General features: G+C 38.6%; 1 long non-coding RNA gene across 7 annotated transcripts; it reads left to right on the top strand.

Moving 5' to 3' along the window:
* Window positions 1-1,141: 1,141 nt before the first annotated feature.
* On the top strand, window positions 1,142-22,983 carry LOC138177513 (uncharacterized). 7 transcript variants are annotated; one of them, XR_011172523.1, is made up of 6 exons: window positions 1,142-1,512; window positions 2,209-2,356; window positions 3,153-3,202; window positions 3,488-3,599; window positions 18,116-18,192; window positions 22,426-22,983. It is a non-coding gene; the product is annotated as an uncharacterized lncRNA (long non-coding RNA). The 7 variants fall into 7 exon arrangements; XR_011172526.1 differs by lacking the exon at window positions 3,153-3,202 and having other exon boundaries at window positions 3,449-3,599; XR_011172525.1 differs by lacking the exon at window positions 3,153-3,202 and having other exon boundaries at window positions 1,147-1,512.
* The last annotated feature ends 86 nt before the right edge of the window (window positions 22,984-23,069 follow it).

Raw genomic sequence — 23,069 nt, 5'->3', positions numbered from 1 at the left:
TAGACTTAGCAACAGAAGGATCCTCATGGGCCACCTAGTGCTACCCTTTCATTTGAAAAATGAGGAAAAGAAGACCCAGAGCAATTATGTCACTTCACTAAGGACTTGAACCCAGTTCCCCTAACTCTAGACCTAGGGCTCTTTGACCTGCAGCCAATTATTTCCTTTCCTCCACTCTTTTAACATCCACATCCACATTCCCCAGTCATTTTCTCTTCCTCCTTTCCTTTAGGAACCATATATTCCCTTGGGACAAATTGTCCAATACCTTTGTCTTTCCCACATACTTGTACATATTCCTTTCTTACTTGGTGAACAAGGAAATAGTACCCCCAAACCCACCCCCGTCCCTAAGTATTTGCTCTCAAATTCCTTCTGTAGTCTATTTTTTCCTACAAAGATAAAAGGAGACACTCTTTGCTTCTTCCTTATGCTTTCTTATACTCCTTTAGCCATTAGCACTGACCAATGAAATTACAATGCGAGCAAATATTAAGGTTTGCCCAAGTCTGTTACTTAGACATTATGTTACCCACAGTGAATACATTTCCCATATTGAGTTTTCTCCACTGTTGAGAAGTTTTGGGGTTTTTTTTGGTTCCCCATTATTTGTCCCATCATCTCTTTGGGACTCAGTATTCTTCTCTGTAGAAAGACAGCATGATGTAGTTGATAGAGAACTGCCCTCAGAGCCCAGAACACTTGCAATCAAATTTGGCCTCTGACCCCATGCTCTGGGTAACTGTCCAAGGCTGTGATTCACAGAGAATGGTGATTCATATTGGTAGAAGGAGTTCCCTCATCTGGGAGTTCCCTATATCTATAGACTCATGGATCTAGTTCTCTAGTTCATGTCTGTAAAATGAAGGGACTGTATTAGTCTTCCAGCTCTGGGATTATTCTAAGAAATGGAGATGATAAGAGTGGAAGCAGCAGTTTGTCACCCTTCTTGGAGGGTAGAGGCAAACCCTAGGGCCCCAGGGAGGGAGGAGTCCAAGTTGGTGTGACTGTCAAGGAAGGAAAAGGATTCTTTGATAAAATGAAGAATCATCATTAAGTGTTGACACAGAAGATACATCCTTTGGGGATGATTATGCCCCCCTCTCATCCTGATAAGATCACCTTCATATATTATTTAACCAAAGAACTATCCTTTTACAGGCTCTTTTGGCAGACTTCATTGGACCCCTCCCTGTGGGGTATTCATTCACTCACCCATTTCTCCCTGGCCAACCCCACCCAGACTTGTGTCATCCCCCTTTACCCTGGGAGGTTTCCTGTGGGGGACTGCTGGGATTTGTGTCATCCGTCTGTTTTGGAAAAGTTAGTGATTCACCTGTTCCCAAAGCAGGGAACTAGGTCCCTGGAATGACTGCTCTGCATAGCAGAGGAAGTGCCTTAGACTGCAGTCTGTGATTCGTCCTTCTTCTAGGGAAAGCGAATGGTTGATGTAGAACGGAAGGGTTGGTGCAGCTTCTCTTGTCCTGCTAAGGGCTTCTTCCAGAAGCAAAGGCAAGTGGGTACTGGAAGCTGGGTCCTGCAGAGGGTGTGGCAGGTGTGAACTTTGATGCAGGTTGGGTCCCCTAGGGGGTGAGGTGACAGCTGCTTAAGTGGTATTAAGTAGTGGCTGGGGCTGGGTTGGTGGAGGGTGGGGTGCTAGGGAATATAATCCTGCTTTAGGGTCATGGAGATTTGGGATACAGACCAAATTTGAGTTCCTGGAGGAGTGAGGGTGGGAACTGGATCTTGGTGCAGAAATCTCAGCTTGAAAAAAGAGATCACTGGCTGAGCCAAAGTGTATCAGAGACAGAGTAGGTCCCAACCACTCCACTTAAATAAAAATCCCACACATCCCTAAAAAACAGTTGAGAATGAAAGGTCCAGTAGCTAGCTAATTTATGCAGCTACAAATATGAAGGAGGAGACCCGTGGGCAGGGTTGGGTATGCAGAACTGCTAGTCTCATAGTGGTGGGACTGGATTAACTAGAAGCTACCGTCTCAGAAATGTTACAGGTCCAGGGAAGAAGGCAGCTACTTTCCAGTTTATGTATGAAAAAAAAAAAGCTAAATCTCCTTTTAAAAGGGGAGCTCCATTCTGGGGTAGGGCAGCTTGCAAAGGTAGAGAGAGGTCTGACAGATATGGGATAAGGGCCAATGTGCCAATGTCTAAGGCTTGCAGAATGTACATGATCATTTTCTTTCTGCAGACATTCTTGAACTTCCCCCTCCCACAGGGACTGACTGGCAGTGGAAGACGTCAAGTCATTTGAGCTAGTGCCAACCATGGGTGGTGCTGGCATTGGACAGGTTTGCCAAGCTCTGGATCTGACAAATTTCCCTTAGGTTCTTCTTCAGGTTGGTATTATTGGGAGCCTGACAGCTGGAATGTCCAGGTTGACTGCACAGGAAATACCACTGACCATCATCTTGGGGTTGGGCTACTTGGAACCAGGAGTGATTTCAAATTCAGTAGGCAAGGCCAGGGAGAGGATAAGTGTTCTGCAGAAGGATCATTCCTGATTGCATTTCTCAAATTTCTTGTATAAATTCAGGAAAGACCAGGGATGAGGTGGGGCAGAGGCAGGAATGGTAGTCACATAGGTATGGACTAGCCTGCCATTGCTTAAGCAGTATGTCCTGACAGCTCCAAGAACTCTTCAATCCTCTAGATTCCTAACACCAGGCTACATGGGCAAAGGGAGCCTTAGACCCTCAATAAGTATTCAAGGTAATAATGCATGCATGGGATACAGGATAAACTTTTTTCCACCTCGCCAAATGTAGAAAGCAGAACTCTATAATACAATAGTCTATGAAAAGGAACAACTCTCCTCTCTGTTTGGTAAATTACATTTTCCCCCTTCTCTTCTCACTAACCCACAGTTTTGGCCCTTTATAGTCTCCCTGACATGTAGCACTGCCCCGTGGTTTGGACTCCCCATCCCTACTTCTCTCCTTGGATTTTCCCTCTTTCCATTGGACCTGCACTATTCAAGTAATTCACCATAACATCAGAGGGCAAAATCTAGATGTTTTGTTCCCCTCACATGATAACTGAGTTGCTTGCTGCATCTCCCGCTACAAGGGTCATATTTATAATACATTTCTCAAAAGGCTGGTGCTGTTCAGATACTCTCTCTTTTCTGTCTAGATAACTGAATTTGGGGATCTTCTTCTCTCTGAGATGCTGGCACTGTCCAGGTATGCCAAGCTTTGGGATCTCTAGTTCAAAAGGCATGGACACATTAATCACTCTCTTTGCAAAATTCAACATTATTTCCCAGAATGGATGGACCACTTCACAGTTTCACTCAAAACATTAGTGTGATCTTCTTGAAAAAAAACTCCTCTGGTATTGACTATTCTCATCTTTTGTCATGTTGCCAATTTGATTTCTCTTATTAATGATTTGGAATATTCTTTCATATAGTTTTTTGTTTTGTTCAGTTGTTTCAGTCATGTCTGACTCTTCGTGACCCCATTTAGGATTTTCTGGGCAAAGATACTGAAGTGGTTTGCCAGTTCCTTCTCCTGCTAATTTTACAGATGAAGAAACTGAGACAAACAGTTAAATGACTTGCCAAGGGTCACACAGCTAGTAAGTATTTGAGGTCAAATTTGAATTCACTTAGTTGAGTTTTCCTGACTCCAGGCTGGGCACCACCTAGCTACCCTACACATAGTTAGTAGCTCACAATTCTTCTTAAGAACTGTTGATATCCCTTGATGTTTTATTTATTGGAAAATGGTTTTTGGCTTCATATCTTTCTTTTAGTTGTCTATATGTCTTGGATATCAGATTTATATCAAAGATACTTGATTAAATGACATTTTTCAGAGTCAACCACTTCTCCACTTGTCCAAGCTGCCTTAAATTTATTTATGCAAAAGCTTTTCAATTCACCTAATCAAAATGATCTACTTTATCTTCTAAAATCACTTGTTTCCCTTGTTTTATTAAGAATCTATGCCCTAGCCATAACTATAAAACATATATGATCTACTTTATTTCTGTTTATCTCTCTCTTTTATGGCACGACCTTTAATATTTAGGTCACAGATCCATTTCAAATTTGTTGTGATTTCTGCAAAACTGTTGCAGGTTTCCCAGAAATTCTTGTCAAATAGGGAATCCATTCTTAAGTAACATATAGGTTTGGAGTTTATTGAACACCAGGCTGAGTTTAATTATTTCTAATGTTTCCTTGGCTAGTCTTTTCCATTGATTGCCTTTACTGTTTTTTAAGCAGTGACAAATAGTTTTGAATAGCCTTCCAGGCATTTAAAATGTTCTTTAATTCTTTAAGCATCATTTTGTAATTCTATCTAGAGATTGGTAAATTGACTTCCAGACATTTTATGCATTGTGTAATTACTTTGAATGGAATTTCCCTTTCTATCATTGCCTCATGAATTTTATTATGCTAAATAGAAATGCTGTTGATTTTCATGGATTAATATTGTAATCTACAACTTTTCTAAAGCTATTGCCAATCAGTTACTTGCTGATTTCTTAGGACTTTATAAGTAAGCATTATCTCATCAGTAAATATGAATTTTTTTTGTTTCCTCTTAGCCTATCTTAACATTTTAGCAATTTCTTTTATCTTATTGATTTTGCTAGCATTTATAAAACTATGTCAAATAATAGCAATGAAATGGAGTACTGTTGTTTTATTCCTGATTTTATTTGGAAAGTTTCTAGTATTTTCCCATTGCACCTAATAGTAGGTTGTAGTTGTGTGTGTGTGTGTGTGTGTGTGTGTGTGTGTAAAAGAGTGCTATATTTCATCAAAGACCTTTTTCTGAATCTCCACAAAAGTGCTAATGTTAACGTCTCCATTGTAGTATTCTTAAAGGCCATGCTAATAGAATGGAATCTCTGGCAGATTCTACCATGTTGAGAAGGCTTAGCATAGGACCCCAGGAAGAGATCAAGTCTGTTTTCTAAGCTAAGCTAATCACAGAGGGGTATATCAATCATAGGCTGGTCATCTTGTGATCAAAGTTTTTTGGCCCTGGGGATCAATCATGAAACTAATATTTTAAATGACTCTCAGTCCTTTGTAGCCCCATTCTGTTTCTGCAATGATGATGGCAAAAAGGATAGAAAGGGAGCAAAGAACACTAAGAATCACACAATATTTAGACTGTCAGAAAACTATAATTTGGTTTTTAGGCCTCTAAATATGATATCCTTGTCCTATGATCAATGAATGGACATATTCCTGGAGGTACTGAATCATGTTAATTTCCACAGTCTTGAAACTAGAAAGCAGTTAAATGGAAGGCTGAGTCACAAGTTCCCCTTGGAAAGGAAAAAAAAGGAATGGGCAGAGGGAGTTTTATCATATACCCAAATGTCATGGGACATTTTATCATGATATATCATAGTACTAATAAATGTTTCCCAAAAAATGCCACCATGCAAATAACTGAAACTTACACACCAATATAGTTTGCTGAGGACAAAATGAGAGAGACCTTATATGAAGAATTTGATGAAACATTTTACAAACCAAATCAACAGACTCTGATACCTAAAGTCTTCAATATAAAAGTGGGAAAAAGAGAATGGGGAGAAATATATGGGAAAATAAGATTCAAGGGAAAGCAATGAGAGACCTGAGACATATAAATTATAAAGAATCCTCTATATCATGAGCACATTCTTTAAAATAATAATAATAATTTAGAGGTGTTGGATATAGAAAGCACTAAATAACATCACAGGAGATGAAATTGGCTCCATTTTAACAGATAGGAAAAGACTGACTATGGAAATAGAATTTATCTTTGAGTCAGATGTTTGTGCAAAAACAGACTATTGACTTACTGACAGGCAAGATAAGATTCTATAGTAATTAAGAATAATGGATAGTAATAAGAAAAAGATATGGAGTAAAATTAAGAGATTTAATTATTATCTGAATTGTTATTTAATTTAATTATTATCTGAATTATTTAGATAAGCCATTGAAATTTGAAAATAAGATGGGAAATGTATGATAGAAATTACATTGACACTGACTATAATAATTTCAGTCAGAAGCTTTACCAGTTTAAAAGAAGTTTGGCAGTATATGCAATTACACAAAATCATTCCAAGGGTGAAACTGGGACAAGGACAACAAACAAGAAAAAAAAATGGAAAAGATTTTAAAAAACTATTATGACAAAATGTTTTCTCCATCAAAGACCGTGGAACCACCACACTTGAATCCTGAAATCACAGTCCCTAAGGACACATAGGAATTAGAAATGATACTGAAGAAAAAAAGAGGTAGGAAAAACAACTAAATTGAACCAAATAAGTATAGAGAATATTTTTACTTTAGGTGATACAGTTGTGAAGGCAATGTCCTTATGATTTACGAGGTATCTAAAGAGGGGGAAAGAGATTAAAAAATGGGAGGGAGAAATCGCTGACCTTATTGATAACAAAGAAAAAAAATCACTGAGAAAAAACTGCCAATCTAATGTCTATTATTCTATCTATACAAAATATGTATGAGGGCTACATATACGGGTTTTTTGTTTTTTTTCTGTGTATCTTTGAGGGCAATGGTTTTGATTTGTTTAGAGATCAGACATTCTTTTAATATTGATGCCTTTTGCTTCAGCTCTGCTGGATTTTCTTTCACATCAGCATTTTTATTCCAATCTTTTATTATCTTTTTGACTTCTTTGAGAAAGTGCTACTCTATGGATTCAATTTTACAAAATTTACTAATCAAGGTTTTTTTTTTTAATTTCCGCATTGAGAGATATATTCTGACATCTTTATTCCTAATTTATTTTCCTATGGATTCCATTCGAACATCCTGGAATTTCTTATTGCTTTTCCATGCTCTCTTTTTGGTATGCCATAAGATATTGTTTCATGAAGGCTTGGTTCCTTCATCCTATGATAGTTGCTAAAAGAGCTTTATAATTTTTTTTTTTTTAGTGTTTAGCATTTAGCTCTCCTAATTTTAGGATCCTCTATTGATTTTTTTAAATTTTCTGGTTTAAAATTTTTTTTTCTAATTACATATAAAACATTTTAACATTTGTTTTTAAAAATTTTGAGTTCTAAATTCTCTCCTTTCCTTTCTCCTCACCCCCGCCCCTTGAGAATACAAGCAATTTAATATAGGTAATACATGTGCTATCATGCAAAACAAATTTCTATACTAGATATGTTGCAAAAGAAAACAGACCCAAAAAGCAAGAAAAAATTTTAAAGTATGCTTTGATCTTCATTCTGACTCAGTTCTTTCACTGGAGGGGGAATAGCATTTTTCATCATGAGTCCTTTAAAGTTGTCTTAGATCATTGTATTACTGAAAATAGCTAAGTTGTTCACAGTTGATCACCATGCAATTTTGCTGTTACTATATATAATGTTCTCCTGGTTCTACTCTCTTCATTTTGCATTATTAGTTCATATAAGTCTTTCCATGTTTCTGAAAGCATTCTGCCTGCCATTTCTTATAGCACAATAGTATTGTATCACAATCGTGTATTACTTGATTAGTCATTTTCCAACTGATGGATGTCACCTCAGTTTCTAATTCTTTGCTACCATAAAAAGAGCTGTTACAAATATTTTTGTACATATAGATCCTTTACCTTTTTTTAAATGAAGCAATTGGGGTTAAGTAACTTGCTCAAGGTTACACAGCCAGTTATTTCTGGGTGTGGTGCTGAGTATCTGAGCCCGAGATTTGATCCAGGTCATCCCAACACTGGAGCCAGTGCTCTTACTCGCTGAGCCACCTGGCCGCCCCTTAGATCCTTTACCTTTAATAAAAAAAAATCTTGGTAATACAGACTTAGTAATGCTATTGCTGGGTCAAAGAGTCACAGTTTCATAGCCTTTTGGGCATAGTTTCAAATTGCTCTCTGGAATGGTTGGATCATTTCACAATTCCACCAACAGCACATTAGTGTTCCTATTTTACCACATCCCCTTCAACACTTATCATTTTTCTTTTCTGTCATATTTGCCAACCTGAGAGGTGTGAGGTGGAACCTCAGGAGATATGGTGTCTTTAGATCAGAGAAATTTGCTGTAACATTTTTTTCCCCTGTTTTCTGCTTTCCTACTGATTTTGGCTGTAATGGGTTTGTTTGTGCAAAACCTTTTTAATTTAATGTAATAAAAAATATCCATTTTACTTCCCATAATGTTCTCCATCTCTTGTTTGGTCATAAATTCTTCCCTATGCATAGATCTAACCGGTAAAATATTCCATGTTCCCTAATTTGCTTGTGATATGACTCTTCATGTATAAATCACGTACCCATTTTGACCTTATTTTGGCATATGATGTGAGATGTTGATTTATACCTAGCTTCTGAGAAACTTCTTTCCAGTTTCCCCAGCAATTTTTGTCAAATACTCTGGGTTTTTACTGGGTCACAGTCTTCTATCTCTCCTTCCTTCCTTCCTTTCTTCCTTCCTTCCTTCCTTCCTTCCTTCCTTCCTTCCTTCCTTCCTTCCTTCCTTCCTTCCTTCCTTCCTTCCTTCCTTCCTTCCTTCCTTCCTTCCTTCCTTTCTTTCTTTCTTTTTTTCTTTCCTTCTTTCTTTCATTCCTTCTTTCTTTCCTTCTTTCCTTCATTATTTATTTATATAGTGTTAGACTTTTTTTTTCTTTATATTCTTCTGTTACTAATTTTATGTCTCCTCCTCCTTTTTGGTTGGGTTCCTCTTTTATTGTGTATCCCTATCGATTCTGCCTTTCACCTTCACCCCTGCACTGAACTGCAAAATTGCCTCAGCCTCTTCCCATGTTGGGTGATTTAGTGTTCAATGGCCTGACAGACCCTTAATAGTTTCTGAAGCAATGGGACTGACTTCAATTGGAATTCTGTCCCCTTTCCATCAGATCCAGTACAACCTCTGACACTAGTTCCCTGACCTAATTCTTCTCTTAATTCTTCCTTTCTTTCTGTGACTGGGTTGAATCATCATCTGCTGATTTTTTTTTTTCAGAATATCCAGTCAGAATCTTAGGGGGTATTCCCTAGGCAGAAGCCGACAAACTCTCCCCCCACACACACACTTTCTCCTCAGTTGACTAAAGAGAATTAGTGTTTGCTTGTGGGAGACAGAGGTGGTGGAATGGGGAGAATGGTGGGGAATCAAGAAAGGATCAAGCTATACAGAAAAGTCCCTGTAGCAGAAAGGATTCTCAATATAAGCCCCAAGTACAAGCCTGGATCAGTTTGTAAGTGCTAGGAGTTGGAGTTGGTAGGGGAAGGGATGCTGAATAAGCATTTTAAGGATTAGTATTCTCTGGTGTTAATTTAAAAGAATTTCTTCGTGTCAGAGTTCTTATTCTTTTGACCTGTGTATTCAGCTGTAGTTGTTCTATGTCTGACACATTATTCTTCTTTTAGAGAGTTTTTGAGAATTAATAGGGTCTGGAGAAAGTGTCTAGTGCCCCACCTTGTTTGTTCTAGCATTTTGATAGGGAGGAGCAAATGATCCCTTCTTTGAAGATTTGATCTTACTTTTTATAGGGAAAATGCAAGTATACAGTGAAATAATTAGAAAATGATTTGAGGGAGTATTAACAACTGGGAAGGGGTGGAGATCAAGGAAAAGCTTCATGGTACACATGGTAGTTGAGCTATACCTTGAAGGAAGATAGTAATTTTGAATCTTTCACTAAAATATTTAAACTGCTTATAAGCTGGATTTTTAGAGTATCCTTCCTTTTACTTTATTTTTAGAAAATTATTTTTATTTTCTCTCCCTCCCAACTGTCTGACAATTAAACAATTTTTAAAGTAAAAGTAAAACCTTCATGACAAATTGTGCATAGTCCATTGAGACAAACACTCTAGTCACTTCCAAATATGCTTGTCTTATTTTGTATTTTAAGTCCATCGACTTCCTGGCAATAGGTGAGCAGCATGTTTCTTCTTCCATCCTCTGTACTCAGATTTTTAAAAGTATTAGCCATTCCCCCACCCCTTCCTCCTTTTTGGCATAGACTTCTACACAATAATGAGATAATTTCTCCCAGTCCTCTCCCTCTGCCCTTCTCTAAATATTTTCCTCTTTCCTTCTTTTTCCATTCTTCAAGATCATCAGAACATAACATAACTACTCTGAGGCCCTTTGCCTAATTAGACTCTATGATCCCAATGATAATAGGTGCTCAGAGCACAAGGTTTCTGAAAGGATGCATAAATAGTATTCCCATATTAGAATATATACAATTTATTCTTGTTTAGTCCTTATGATTATTTGCTCATGTTTGCCTTCTTTGAGTTTCTCTTGGTTTCAGCATTTGCATTTAACAGTTTCTATGAAGTACTAGTCTTTCACTGGCAATGTTTGGAAATCCTCCATTCAATAAAGGCTCATTCTCTCCTGCCCCCCAACCTCCCCCCATTCCCTCCAGCCATGGACTTATCCTCAGTTTTGTTGCATAAATTATTCTTGATTGTAAACCTATATCCTTTGCCTTCTGGTATATGGTATTCCAAGCTCTCCATTCCTTTATAGTGGTTGCTGCATGATTTTGATTATGACTCCTCAAGTACTTGAATTATTTTTCTCTTTGTTCCAGAAGCTCCAGATTTTGGCTATGATGTTCCTCAAAGTTTTTTGGGGTGAGTTTCTTTCAAGAGGTAACCAGGGAATGGCCAGGTAGCACAGTAAGAGCAGTGGCCCCAATGTCAGGATGACCTGGGATCAAATCCAGGCTCAGATACTTAGCACCACACCCAGAAATAACTGGCCATGTAACCTTGAGCAAGTTACTTAACTCCAATTGCTTTTTAAAAAAAAAGAGGTAACCAGGATTCTTTATATTTTCACTTTGTCTCTAGCTCTAAGAGATCAGGGCAGTCTTCTTTTAAGATTTCTTGAAATATGTCTAAGCTCTTTTTTTGGTCATGGATTTCAGGTAGTAGTCTAAGTATTCTTAAATGACCTCTCGTTGAACTGTTTTACAGGACAATTGTTTTTGTTATAAGATGCCTTAAATTTTCTTTTATTTCTTTTCTAGTCTTTTTTTGTTTTTGATATTTCTTGTAATAACGTCCTTAGCTTCTATTTAGACCATTCTAATTTTCAGAGTTTGGTGTAAGGTTTCATACCTCCTGCACCAAGCTGTTAATTCTTTTTCCATTTTTTTAATTAACATATAATCTCTCTTTTGTTCTCCCCCCCCCCCTTTTCAATTCTTTCTTCCATGGTGCTCTCAGTTCATTAAAAAAAAAAGAAAGAAAAATATTTCTTTAACTCTTAAAAAAAACAACTTTTGCTTCATCTCTTCTAGGAGTTCTAGTTGAATTTGTGTTCAAGATGTGTTTTCCTTTGAGACTTTGCTTATAGATGTTTTGGAGTTATTATCTTCTTTTGGGTTCATGTCTTAAGTGTCCTTGTCATTGTAATAGCCTTTTTGGGTAGGATTCTTCTTTTGGTTTGCTCATTTTTTCCAGTTTATTTCCTGACTTTGGACTTTATATTAGGGCCAGGCTCTGCACAGTTCTGGAGGGAATGTCTATGCTGACCTTGTGAAACATAGGCTCCTGTTACTGTTTTCTTAAGATTTTGAGTGTTGTGTCATTTCATGATCTCAAGGACAGCTCAGGCTAGAGACCTACAAGCTTTCAGTACTTTCAAAATGGTCTGATCCCTGGAAAAACCTGATTGCTCCTTATCTGGTCTGAGTTTTACAAGTTCCTGATCTGAGTTTGGGTCTGAGTAACACTCTTGTGGTCTTGCCCTGGTTGGACTTTTAGTAGACTACTGGTGGACTCATCTAGTATCAGACAGCCGGAAAACTCTGCAAGTTCAGAATGAATGATAATATTGTAGGTTTCTCCTTGATCTGGTATTTCTGCCCCAGTTTTTCCACTGTGGGCTTCCCTTTGGGATAGAAGCTGGAACTAAGACACTCCTGCCCCACTCAGTTTTTTGGGTCACTACCACACAGCTACTGCTTGCTTCTGAATTTGTTCCAAGCTCAACACACATTTGAGGGCCTACAACCTCCTCAGCCTGTAATAATATTCCTAAGCACAGATCCCATCCTCAGTCAGCCCTGGATCTGTGACCTGGATTTACATAGTGAGCAGCAGAGCTACCAGTTGGCACCTCTTTCTGAGCCTTGCACAAATTTATACCCCTCTCTGTTGGGTTTGGGACTTTTTCTTTTCCTTGTACATAGATTTTCTCCATGCTGGAATGTTCTTTGTTTCATTCCTGGCTAAACCCTATGCTATGTCCACAGACATGTCTGTCTTTCTGTGCTGATCTGGGCTGGAAAAATGACTCACTGTGTGTGTGTGTGTGTGTGTGTGTTTTTCTTAGACTTCCTGATCAGGATGTAGTCTGATGTGTTTTCTAGACCTCCTTGGAGAAGTTGTGGGGTATAATTCAGCTACATTTCTTCTGGCTACTCAGTCATCTTGGCTTTGCCCTCCCCTCTAAATATCTTCAAGCATAGGTAGAATTTCTACTTAGTGGAGAAGTTGTAGAGGGGATTTCCAGTCAAGTATAGCTTAGACTAGATGGTCTCTAAGGTCCCTTCCAGTTCTGAGATTCTGTGATTTTCAAATTCCCCCTTAAACTTCTCCCAAACATCTACTCTCCTGATGGTTAAGAGTAAATAAAATGCTGAAACTGCTGCTAGGTCTCAAATTTGGACTCTGGGTACCATTTCCTAGGGATAGGAAAACTGTAATTGTCTACTTGGCTCCCTGACCCCCACACCCTTCTAATTCTGACAATAATTAGATGATGAATTCAACTCTCATCCATTGATACAGCCTCGCTGCATTCTCTGAGACCAATTCTATTCCTAACCAGGGGGTGATAGAGAGAGTCTTTTCAATTTTAGCCTCTCTCCCCCACAGTATCAAGGTAGTCTGGCTCTTGGAGACTACAGTCTAGCATGGGACAACCAGAGTTCTGTTCCTAAGCACCAATATGGAGGTAGGATTTCCTCCCTGTGACAACTGCAATCCCAGCTACATAATCTCATGGTCCTCTGCCACCAACTGTTATCACCTGTAGGATTCTTTTGCCATGGACTCCATCTCTAAGGAACCACCTTCCTTTTCAATTCCAATTCTTGGGGATTGGTTGCTCATTCTCCTGAGATGACTATAACCAGTGTTGAACTCTGCACCACTATTGGCACTGTACCCCCTTCCCAACTAATTTGCCTTAGCTTCAAGCATTCCTGGGCATAACTTTGGCTCCTTTCCTTTTACCTGTCCATATGGGATTTAGAGCTGGAAGGGACCCTAGAAACCATCTAATTCAATTATTTCCTTATATGAGAAACTGACCTCTGAGGAAGGGAAGTGATTCTCTTAAGGACCCACAGGTAATCAGTAGAGGGGGTAATATTTGAATACAGATTGTCTGGCTCCTAATCAGTCTATCAGTAAATGACTCAATCAACCATAAACATATTCTAAGCATCTACTATGAGCCCAGTGCTGGGCTAGACTCTCATTCCTCACCTGGTTGTACCTCATCACTACCCTCTGCCTCGACTCTCTCTGTCCTGTCTCTCTGACTGGAGGACAGGACCATGAGCCCCAAACTTCCATTTAAGGAGAGAGCTCAGTTCAGATATCTCCTCAGTTCTCACTTTGGGCAGTATTTGAGTCCTAATGCTTAGCACAGTGCCTGGCACATAGTAGGCATTTAATGTTTACTGATTATTGATTACCTGACACATAATAGGTAACCTGATTCATTACTCTCTCTACTATTTCATGGGGTTTTAAAAAAATATATCAGTAGTTCAGACTGTGCTTTTTTTTTTTTTTAAGACGCCTAACCCATGATTGTTTCAGTTTGCCACAAAACCTCTCTGACAATTCACTTGCTTATTGGAACTGTGGTTCCAGAGCCATTTTGAACTTCTACTAATTGCTTGCCCTATTCCTGACTGAATATGCATTTTTGTATTTGGGGCTCTAGGAACCCTCTACTTAGGTCTTAGGATATTCCCATCCCAATAGTCTTTTCTCTCTGGAGTGATCTTTTGGTCTCATATTTTCTTTCCAAACTCACATCTTGATGTACATATGTGAGCACACTTGGATGGCTAACTCCTAGCTCACCCTACTGGCTTGTCTGGATTCCAAATCTTGGACTCTTGAAGGCTGGCCTGTTTTCCCACTGTCTGAGTCCAGGTACTAACATCTATACCTTTCCTCTTCATTTTTTTTTTCTGAGAGGCATTGTTCCCCACTATTTTTTTTTTATAAAAGATGTTAATAGATGACCTAAGTCTTGCTATTTAACTTACAAAATATAGCTACTGACCACAAATAGATAGTACTTAGTATTATAATAGAAAAAAATGCACAAAATTAATATGATATATATTTAATTATGAATAGTCATTATTGTGCTTTGTACTGTAGATTTTGCTTTCGTACTTGATGAAGTCATGATTTTGTCTGTATGGATACTTCTACCCTCTCTATTTTTGTAGGTTTCATGGTTTATGTGGTGGCCAAATTATCTGTCTGGTGGTCAACCTTTGGCTATAGAGTAATTTGGCATAAATAGTATTTTACATAAGTGGTTATAAATAGTAGTACTCATAATGTAAAACCAAGTTTTTCCTTTTTCTTTCCTTTATTAAATCTTCATCTTCATTCATTTCTCTGGTATCATCAAAAAACCAGTATTTGTTGAGTGCGTACTATATGGTGCTAGATTCTGGGCATACCTTGAAATACCAGGAATGAAACAATACCTACTCTTTTACACTTTGATCCTTATCACATACAACTATTGACATTCATATGTAATGGACATTGGCATATTTGCAAAACATCTCTAATGACCTCTCCTTATGTGGAAGACTGGGAGTTCATTTCTGGGAAAGTTATGATAATGTATAATGGAAATGATTTGGAGAAACATTGGAGCAGGTGTAGACAGTCTGTAACTGTTTTGGGTATGGTATGGTTTTGGAGCTGCAGCTGAGGGGGTATCTTCACAAAGGCCTTACTTGGACTCAGCTACTGTCTTTATTCTCTCTTGGTGTGTCTTTTTCACTGACGGTGTCTGGTGAGGAAGAATGGGAGGGAGATCTTGGGTCTTCCCTTCCCTGAAGATGATATGTAGTCTTTTGAAAATGGGTCTCAGTCCTTTTCTTCCCTGTTATTTTTTGTTTTAGGTAAAGATTAGTCTAGAGGCTCCAATATTGTGAGTTTTGAAAGGTCAAGGAAACAAATTTTTAAGAGTCTGGGAGCCAGAGTTCATGCCAAGTTTTGGAGTCCTAACAGTATCAATGCCCCAAGAAACAATGAGTGACAGTCAGAAGTGATATTCTAGATCCAGACCAATGGTAGCTGAGATTAAAGAGTAACCAACAGGCCTCAGAACTGTTGGTGAGTTAGTGGGATGTCTATCCCAAGAACATGAAGATTTTCCCTGGCAGAATGAGTGGATGAGGACAATTTGTCCCAACGGTCACAAAGATGGCTGAAGCAGTTACTGAGTGCTTAGAGTTTGGTCAAACACAATGCAGTGGATACGGCATCCTGGGCCATCGCCAGTTGCTTGACTTTTGTCCTGCCACTGGACTTCAGTGACTCTAGAAAAGAGAGTGAGGCTGAAAACTTTGGTCAACTCTACCTCTCTTAAATCCAATTTGTGGGTAAGTCAAGATATCACCCAATGATTCCAGGGATCCTCTTCAGAAATAAAAGATGAACAACAGCAGCTGTGATTAGAACTCAATCAATAGTCATGCCACATCTGCACTTAAACTTGGTGGAACCAGTGTTACATAGGAACTGAATTACATCTGAGCCCATTCTTCTCACAGACAGAAATGACCTAGGAGAAAGGGTGATGTTAAGATGCAGCTTACCAAATACAGCTACTCATCATAGATGGATAACATTTAATGTTACACTGGAATAAAACTTACAATAAAATTCATCTGACACATAATTCATTATGAAGTCGTTATTGTACTAGGTCCTATGGGTTTTGCTTTTATACTTTAATGGAGTCATGATTTTATCTTTCTGGATACTTCTACCTATGCTTGCAATTTTTCTATTTTTGTAGCTTTGTGGTTGAGATGTTAAGAGGAAGTATTTGTATTTTTGTTCTTGCTGTATTTTTGAAGTAAATATCCCTTTGTAAAAGCTAATTCATATTAAATGGTTGAAGGGAACTGAGGCACTGGTCACTGGCACCTTAAGGAATAGAACTGGGGGATCTCATGACATTGGAATTAGAGAACAGACATCTCAAACCCTCTAGAATCCTTAGAGGGAGTTGTAGCCCTCTGAGAGAGTGAGGCCAAAGCTTACTTACTACACATAATAGCCAGATCTCACTCTTCCAACACTCTACCAACAGCTGGTAGAGCCAGTTCTCTACCCCTACCTTCCATGCTTCCTTCCATGTTCCCAGATCCTTTATGTACCCTACCCCAAGATACCATCATCTAAGGAATTCTTGAGCTCCATGTCTAACTGTTCCTTGTTTCCCTATTCCTAGACAAAAGGAGCAGCCCCAAATTCTGAATAATAAGACTTCAAGTACGAAAAATGCTGGGCTATAAGGCTGTGGATGAGATCTTAGACATTATGTAATTTAATTTCCCTTTTTATAGATGAGAAACTGAAGCCTAAATAAAGGAAGTGACTAGTTGAAAACAGAATCATGGTAGTGCCTAGCAGTGGAGGAGAGTGAGGAGAAAAGGGTAGGGATATATGTGGAAAACCCAAACTTTAAGAAGTTTAAAAGAAGAGACAAGCCTTGAGTTTCAGAAAGGATAGTGTGTAGGGGCTATGGCTAAAAAACCAAAAACACACATTTAGTAGATCAGGGAAAATAAGCTAAAGTTCATCCCCAAGCTTTGAAAGTCATTCATGCTTTTATCCCTTAGAATGTTAGTTCTTGTGAGTAGGGATGGTTTCATTCTTTGCATTTGTATTATCTGACCCATTGTAGACACTCAATAAATGTTTGTTGATTGATATGACCAACCTTTGACCAGACTGATAGGAGGAGGGCTTAAAGGAGAAAGACAGCCCACATTAGCCTAAATGACCTCTGGGAGTCATTTCTACTTATATTAAATTAATGGATTGTAGAAACCCAGGGAATCAGAAAGGTGGCAGGAAAGAGAGGAAAGCCTCCTTTCAGGTGGTAAAGGAGACTGGAGTTTCTAAAAACTTTGAGGACTTCACAATACTACTCATTGTACACAATACCTTCAACAGGGCATAGACAAATGCAAGCTCTTTGCAAGGGATTTTTTTTTCAGCCAAAATAAAAAAAGTTTATTAAAGATCTTCCATATTAGTCAGACTCTTAAGGAATTTGAACATTTCTAACACTAATGTAAGCAGGCCAGATTGAATCTGAGCCTTGAAAGGGACTTTTTGAGGCCACTGGCAGCTTCAGGCATGGACATCTCATGGGAAAACACTATACAGATCTGGTTTATTAACTGTAATTATTCTGGGGCAAAGGACCTTATTTACTTATCTTTGTTGAAGATGGATAAGAGGCTCTACTGTCCTACATATTTAAGAATCTAAGTCACTGGTTTTATCTAAACATTTTCCTATTTAGAAAAAAAATTTAATAACATTTATCCCAGTGCCTTACTTTCAGAAAATTCACTAAAGCAAAATCCAGATGTGCAAACCAAAATGGAAAGGGGTTATCAGAAAGGTAGAAAGAGAGAGTACATCAGGACATGATGGACCTGGTATAATGGCCTTATGTGATGCATTCAGCTTTGAGTGCTTCCTCCCTCACCCAATATTCCTAGAGTTCTTTGTCTTTGCTTGCATCATACCCTGCCCAATTATGCTTATCTCTGTAGTGTTGTACCCCTCCCCAGCAAAATAAAAGCCCTTCCTGGGCAAGTACTATTTCATTCTGCCTTTGTATCTTTAGTACCCAACACTGAGGTTTGCATACAGGTAGCTTTCTGTTGCATTAAATTAAATCTGAATGTGAAATGTCTTTTTTGCTGTCTTCCAGGGTCCCTTTCTAAACTTGTTCTCCCACTTTGGGGGAAGAAGGCAAATATTTTTTGTCCTACTATATTATAACCTCTTTGAGAACAAGGACTAAATTTTTACCTGTTTATTTCCCAGACATGCAAGGTTCTTATGAGAAAAATCGATGTATATACCAAGTGCATCCTAGATGAGATGAGATGAGAAAAGAACAGGTAGGTTTTCATAAATGGCACTCAATAGATGGCCACATCTTTACAATCACAAGTTGACTGAAAGGTCTCTTTGCTTGTCATTTGTTGATTAGAAAAGTGTTTGTAATAATGTAGAGTAAAATGCCTCCTTAAGGACACTTTGCTGGAGAAGGATCCTTGTGAATATATGTCCTTGTGACATATCCTGTGAATATGTCAAAATCGTGCAAAATCCTGGAAAGATAATAGCTAATAATAATAGTATTATATAGTGCCTACTATGGGCTAAGCACTTTATAAATATGATCTCATTTGGTCCTTATGACAACCCTGGAAGGGGGGTGTTATCCTCATTGTAAAGTTGAGGAAAATGAGGTAAATAGAGGGTAAGTGACTTTCCCAAAGTCACACAGCTGGTAAGTGCTTGAGGCTGGATTTGAACTCAGGTCATCTTGAATCCAGGCTCAGTGCTCTATCCACTGCACAGAGAAAACCTTATTAGATAGACATCTTATTATAAATATGAAACAAGGAAGAAAACAGGCTTGCCAAAGATCTTTTGTCACCATCACGGATGATTCTAGCACAGAGTCCAGATGGAAGAAAGATTCCCTACAGATAGCCAAATCTTTCAGGTGCCCCTGTTTTCAGATGACATTGTCCTGATCCTTACTGCATCAAGCCTTGAAATGTCTGATAACTGCCTTAATGAGATCCACCATCACTCAAAAGCATTCAAACAAACTATCCATGATGAAGAAACCAAGTGATGAAAAATTACTGTTATCCTAAATGATACATGGTTGTATGGCTATTCCACAGAACTGGTTTGTCGGTATATATATTGGAGAGAGACACTGTACAAGAATAGTCCAGAATTGAAGAGGAGAAAGAGAGTAGTCTAGACTGCCCCTGGGAAATTACATAGTGTTTCTAATGATTCCAGGCTTACGCCTAGAACAAAGATCTAGTTTTAAACAACCATATTCTTCTAGTATTTATTGTAACATATACTTGTTTACCATGACATACCGTAGTCTTCAAAGATTAAAGTTGGGGGTCACCCAGAGGGCAGTGGAAAGATACATGGTGGGCGTGAGTTGGCTATAACACTTTACCAACTAAGAATTATGCAAGAGACGTGTGTAGATTATGTCATCAGGGACAGGTCTAACCAGAGAAGGTGAGCCAATCTCATAGCAAGAGGACAATATTTATGCAATCTCCATAGAGCTAGAGGAAGGTTTGCAGCATGTTGGGCGGGTCACCTGGGTAGAATTTATGGGAGAACATGGACAGGTGTTGTATAGGATGAGAGGGAATGAATGAGTTGGAATCCCTATCTCTGCAGATATACCCACATGGATAAGATCATAGATATATTAAAGTTTGAAAGCATCTGTTCCCCACAGTACCTTGCAATACAATTTTTAAAAAATTTTTAAGCAGTAATTATGCGTACAACACTTACTAGGTCTGAAGGAGGCAAAAACTTTAAAAGTCCTACTCTCAAAGAGCTTATAGTCTAGAGCAGCCTATGATAGAATATAAACTTTTTTTTAAAGAAAGTATAATTTTATTTCTGGATCTTAAAAATTTTTTTCCACTTAATAATATTTTATTTTTTTCTGATTACATGTAAAGACAGTTTTCACTATTCATTTTTATAAGATTTTGAGCTCCAAAGATTTTTTCTCCCTCCCTCCTCTCCCCCCTCCCCCAAGATGGCAAGTAATGTGATATGGGCTATACATGTATAGTCATATTAAACATATTTCCACATAGAATGTAAACTTCTTGACTATAGGGACTGTTTTTCATTTTGAGTGCCTAGCAGGGTGTGGTGAACAGAACCTAATCAATGCATTTGGAATCTAATTAAATTGAAAAGGGAATAAGGCATAAACACACAACAGTCTATAAAACTCTATTATGTAAATGCCTTTGCAAAGTAGCACAATTGAGTGCTGTGTGATGTCTAATAAGGTAATTCATTGTGAGGTAGGAGTGGTGTTTGAATCTGGCTTTGAAGTTGGATAGGATTTCCACAGGCAAAGAGAGTGGGAGGGGGGAGGGCTGTGGGTGAAGGCATCACAGATTGGGGGAACACCCAGGAAATAAGAGATGGAAGCTTGAATATTTGGGGGAAGAGGCTTTTCCACTTAGTTAAGTGAAGCATTGAGAAAAGATAATAATATGAGAGGAGGTTCTAAAGATAGGGCAGTACCAGGTTGAGAAGAGCCTTGGATGTCAGTTATACATGCCAGAAACTTGATCAATGTTTGTCAAATGGATGAATTGAACAGTTTCCTTCCTTCTTTCAGATTAGGTTAGTGTGTAATTTAAAGGCTGACTCTCTTCTCTGACTGTGTGAGTGGCTAAGTCCCACTTCCCACTAAAGGCCTGGTCTTACATGCTGATTTGGTGTATACAAGTTTCCCAGGTTGCCCGGGGCAGAGGTTATGTGGATGGAGAGCAAAACATTACCAGTACAGTTCTAGGCACCACCTGGCCCTGTCCTGCTCCACCCCGTACCCCCACCCTAACCCCCACCCACCCACTATGGCACTGCCTGCCCCAGAGACAATTCTTATAGTGAGTAGAAATACTCACATAAGTTCCAGAAGTCTCTGAGAACTATAGCAAAACACATAAAGATTTTATGATGCTTTTAATGAACATAATGGAGAATAGCTGAATATCCTGCATTTTATCTACCCGAGAGAAATAGAAGTATCCTAATTAGTTGACTAACTGGCCAGCTTAGGGTTAGCCTCAAAGTTCTTTTTGTATAGACCCCTCCCTTTTCTTTTTTTTAACAAATCTCCCTGTAATATATCTTCACTTGGACTCCCTGCCATCCCCTCCAATGCACTGTGTCTGCTTTATGTCCGTAACACCAAACATAGTGTTGTACACTTGGTAGATACTTCATTAAGGTTGTTTGATGATCCTGTCTCTAAATGAACGCTTCTCTTCCTTACTCTCCCTACCCCTCAAAGCAGCTCCTCTCTCCCCATTCTTTCTCTCAGTGGCACCACTATTTTTCTCAAGTACCAAGCTTGCAAATCTGTAGTCCTCTTCGATTCATCCCTTCCTTTCATTCTTCACTGCCCACTGGGCACCAAGTCTTGTTATTGCTTCTTTCAAAATGTCTGGCCTCTAGGACCTTGTATCTGGAATATTGCAACACTCTCCGAAGTTGACCTCTCTTGATTCTAGCCTTTGCTCATTCCAATTCACCCTACCTACCACAGCCAGACAATATTTGCTTTAACTCCAGTTTCATCCGGTTTTATGTCACAGGTCAGAAATCTTCCATGGGTCTCTATTTCTTGCTAAATTGTCTAAATCAATTAAATCTACATATCTATGACTTTCAAAACCTGGCCACCCCACACACATCTCGAACTGCAGATTCTCTGATTCCGTGATGCACCTTCTCTACTCATCTAGTCAGGCTGTTTTCTGCATTGTGAATTTCCCAAGCTTGTTTCTGCATTTGAGTTTTTGTTCATGTTATGTTTATGCCCGAAATAGTGGAAAGAGCCCTGGATTTGGAGTCAGCAAGACCTGGGTTTGAATTGTACCCTTGACAATTACTAGCTGTGTTACCTCAGGCAAGGCACTAAACCTCTTCAGATTTCAGTCTTTTCATCTTTAAAGTGGGAAGAATAATAGCACTTTGACTTTGGAGTCAGAAATATGTGAGTTCAAGCCCTGTCTCTTACACATATTTACTGGCTGTGTGAGTGACTAGGGGCAGATCAATTTGTTATTTCTTGTGCTTGGGAACCAAGCCAATAAATTACAGCATTAATGACATATTTGCATCAGGAGGGAAAATTTCCACACCAGGAATACAGAACCAACCCCCTCACCCCACCAAAAAAAAAAAGAAAAAAGCCCACAAAACTGATCTCATTTGATCTTTACAAAGACCTCTTCAGGGTAGGCAAGGAAAGTCATGTTATTGCCACTTTGGAGAAACTGAGACTCAGAGAAGATAAGAAGCTGGCAGAACTGGATTCTGTACCATACAACCTCAAATAGCATTGATAAATAGAGGTTATTGAATTATCATGTAATAGTAAATTAATATTGAAGTGTTAAATGTAAAAATGATAGAAATATGCTATATGCTATTTTTAAATGAAAATTTTCTTTCCATAAGCTGTATATGGCAACCAATATCATTTTGGAGCTCTTAGAAACCCTGATAACCTGAGAGTAGGTCTTTGCCTTTCCTACTAGAAGCTGGTTTCCTGAATAGCCCAGGTGTTGGCTTGTATGAGTCACAAACACATTCCTATTGGAGCCAAGGGCAGCATTCAGTTGGATTGTGCTGATAAAACTGGAATCGGAGAAGATAAGACACTGAGGAAGGCGTGGTGCAGAAGGCTAAAGGAAGGAATTCCAGTCACACAAGGAATCTCAGACTGGAGCCGACAGGCATCTGAAACTCCTGCTTTGGACTCTGTCATCTTTGGCCCTGACTGGAAAGTTCCTGCAGCCATGTTGTCTCCACAATGCCATTTTGTGAATGCATTTAAGTTAATTATGTCCTTGTTGGGCATGATCATTGAGGACATTATCAAAACAAACCAGAGAACTATTTGTTCAAAGAGTGTTTATAGCAGTATTCTACATAATTGCAAAAAAGTGGAAACTACCTAAATGTCCCAAAGTAGGGGAATGATCAAGAAAATTACAGACCATTAATGTAATTGATACTATGATGCAACCAAGGCCCAGCAAATAAAAGAAATATAAAGAAATCTAGAAAAATCTTTATGAAATGTGAAGAAGAAAGGAAGAGAGAAAAATTGAGAAAGAAAGAAAGAAAGAAAGAAAGAAAGAAAGAAAGAAAGAAAGAAAGAAAGAAAGAAAGAAAGAAA

This window comes from Petaurus breviceps, unplaced genomic scaffold, assembly GCF_028583685.1.
Source record: "Petaurus breviceps papuanus isolate PSGF00001 unplaced genomic scaffold, PetGlider_PUasm1.0 90424, whole genome shotgun sequence".
Lineage (NCBI taxonomy): Eukaryota > Metazoa > Chordata > Mammalia > Diprotodontia > Petauridae > Petaurus > Petaurus breviceps.
The sequence above is the reverse complement of the archived record's forward strand: the minus strand, read 5'-3'. Positions and strand labels throughout refer to the sequence as shown.